This window comes from Monopterus albus, unplaced genomic scaffold (assembly GCF_001952655.1).
Source record: "Monopterus albus unplaced genomic scaffold, M_albus_1.0 scaffold170.1, whole genome shotgun sequence".
Classification (NCBI taxonomy): domain Eukaryota; kingdom Metazoa; phylum Chordata; class Actinopteri; order Synbranchiformes; family Synbranchidae; genus Monopterus; species Monopterus albus.
This window is the reverse complement of record NW_018128050.1, coordinates 1557663-1560814: the sequence shown is the minus strand read 5'-3', so window position 1 is coordinate 1560814 and position 3152 is coordinate 1557663. Positions and strand designations below refer to the sequence as shown.

The window sequence follows — 3152 nt, the reverse complement described above, 5'->3', positions numbered from 1 at the left end:
CAATGACAGGTTGCAGCACTGGGGGGGATGAAGCAGCCTGCAGGAGGGAGGTGGCTGGTCTGGTGTCATGGTGCAATCTCAGCCTCAACATGAACAAGACGAAGGAGATGATAGTGGACATGAGGAAGAAGAGGAGAACTCATCAGCCACTGTTCATCTGGGGACTCGAAGTGCAGAGGGTGAGCAGCTTCAAATACCTGGTTTGTCCACATCAATAAGGACCTCACTTGGACACTTAACACTACACAGCTGGTCAAACAGGCCCAATGGCAGCTGTACTTCCTGAGGAGGCTGAGGAGGTCTGTCTGGTATGGCAGCATTACTGATATGGACCGCAAGTGCCTGCAGAGAGTGGTAAAGACTGCAGAGAACATCACCAGGACTCCACTGCCCTCTCTGCAGAGCATTTACCACCGCAGGGTGCATAGAAAAGCTGCCTCCATCCTCAAAGATCCCACCCACCCCCAGCACGACTGTTCACCTCCCTACCCTCTGGCCAGAGGTTCAGAAGTGTGAAATGCAGGACCTCCAGACTGATGGCAGAGGGAAAGAAAGAGTTTTTCAGACTCCTGAACAGCTGAGGAGTTTATTACTAGGCAATACGTCATGTACTGTCGACCTGTACTGTTTACATTCTCAGTTTGCACATGCATAATTGCACATTGACTGTTGACTGCTGCACATGCTGCTCCCATGCACCATACATTCTCTTATGATATTCTTACATATTTTTATTATATTGCCACATTTGCTGCTTAAAGTGCCTTAGATTTTGTGTCACTTATTTATTAACTTTATATTTCATTTGTATTATGTGGCATTCATGTGGACGGCAAAGTAAGAATTTCATTGTATATGAAAACATGTTTCTTAACTGTGCATATGACGAATAAACACTTTGACCTTTGACCTTTGACAGTGCAATCCAAGTACTGGGTGTTAGGTATTTTTTTAGTCAGATAGAAATTGGTTAGATACTTGTTGTATTAGAAATGTTTAGTGGAGACAGGATGTCTAGGTAGGCTGTTAAATGCTTAGTCATTCTCATGAGTTTTTTTGCAGGGTGCATATGGTCAAGGATAACTAGATAGAAAAAGTTAGATTGTCAGCAGGCAGGATGATTATTGTTATTATTATGATATGTTTAACCGTAACTGTAATCATAATATTTTCTTATGTTTAATGTCATGACATGTCACTAGATGTCATGTCAGAATGTTCTTAGATACACACCACTTAATCAACACTCACACACATTGATTTTCTCCATGTTTTGACTACTGCTACGGTCAGCTGTAAAGCTGGCATATCAGGTGATGCCACGGTTTGACGTTCCTGGGTAGAATGGGGCTAGCCCAACCGAAGAGATAAATGTATAGGCCTGTTGTGGTTCAGGGTTTTTTCATTCTTCGTCTGCCTGCGTGCAGTATTGGAGGTGGAAGATACCAGGATGTGTAATGTTAATTTTACCTGTGATCCTTTGAATAAACCAGCACAATTTTTTATATCCAAGTGGACTGCCTCGTCTCTCTGAGTTCCTGGTCAAAAGAACTGGAATACTGCCTTCACAGGCTTCCAGGTGTACAGAGCGGATTGCGTAACAGAGCTGTCCGGGAAAACGAGAAGAGAGGGAATCTGTCTCTACATAAATAAGGTTGGTGCACGGTCACGTTCCTACAGCGCACATGTAACATGGACTTAGTCTCTCTTTATCAACTGCAAACCTTTTTATTCTCCCTGAGAATTTAATTTTTATATTCTAATTGGAGTGTACATAAGACTGCAGGCCCACGAAGGTGCACTACAGCTCCTGGCCGAACAGATAACTAGTGTGGAGCTAGAACATCCTGACTCCCCATTCATTGTTCTAGCGCATTTTAACAGAGCAAATCTCACCCAAGAACTGCCCAAATACAGACAGCACATCATCTGTCCCACCAGGGACAAAATCACACTGGACCACTGCTACACAACAATAAAAGATGCCTATAGCTCTCGCAGCCCTCGGACTCTCAGATCACTGTATGGTCCATCTTATTCCAACCTACAGGCAGAAACTTAAAGCTGCAAAGCCTGTAGTCAAAACAGTGAAGAGCTGGACCGAGCAGGCTAAGTCAGAGCTACAGGCCTGCTTTGACTGCACAGACTGGAGTGTATTTGAGCTACAGCTACAGACCTGGATGAACTCACTGACACTATGACATCTTATATAGCTTCTGTGAGGAAGTGTGTGTGTGAAAAATTCCTTCTGCACATACAACAACAACAAGCCCTGGTTCACAGCAAGACTCAAGCAGCTTCATCGTGCCAAAGAGGAGGCCTACAGAAGTGGGGACAGGACCCTGTACAGCCAGGACAGGAACACACTGACAAGGGAGATCAGAGCAGGAAAGAGGAGCTACTCTGAAGAGCTGAAAGCTCAGGTTTCAGCCAACGACTTCTCGTCTGTGTGGAGGAGCCTGAAAAGCATCACTGGCTAGAGGAAACCACCCCCCCGCTGTGGAGGATCATCAACTAGCAGATGACTTAAATGTGTTTTACTGCAGGTTTGAGACAATATTAACGTCCCAACCTTCCCACCTCAGACCCAGTGGCTGCTCTCCCGACAATCACCACCTTTCCCCCTAGCCCCCCACCTTTAATGATCTGTGAAAAGGATGTGTGTGGCCTCTTTAAAAAACAAAAGATCAGAAAGGCATCAGGACTAGATGGTGTGACCCCCTCCTGCCTGAAAGTGTGTGCTGATCAGCTGGCCCCCATCTTCACACTCATCTTCAACAGGTCACTGGAGCTGTGTGTAGTCCCCTCCTGCTTCTAACATGCCACCATCATCCCAGTCCCAGTTTTCACTTTGTCAGTATGGGTTACTGGGTGTAGACTGATGGGCAAAAATGGACATTTTATCTATATAGAATAAATTAATACAATAGTTTGCAGAAAGTGAAGGCATCGGAGCACTTTCTGAAACTACTGTACATATATCCATATCTCTGAATGTTTGTCTGCAGTGTTGTACCTTTTCATTTTTTTTCTCTAATTTCCATATGAATGATACACATTTGTCACGGCTCTGCAGCTACTCATTATGTTAAAATGTGTCTTTGATGTGCAGGATTAATTGACAGAAATGCAGTGAGACAAAAATACAAATG

General features: G+C 44.4%; 1 protein-coding gene across 1 annotated transcript in view; it reads right to left on the bottom strand.

Moving 5' to 3' along the window:
* The window catches only part of slc2a10 (solute carrier family 2 member 10), a 42387-nt gene that overhangs the window by 12178 nt on the left and 27057 nt on the right, over positions 1–3152 (bottom strand). The window lies entirely within an intron of this gene.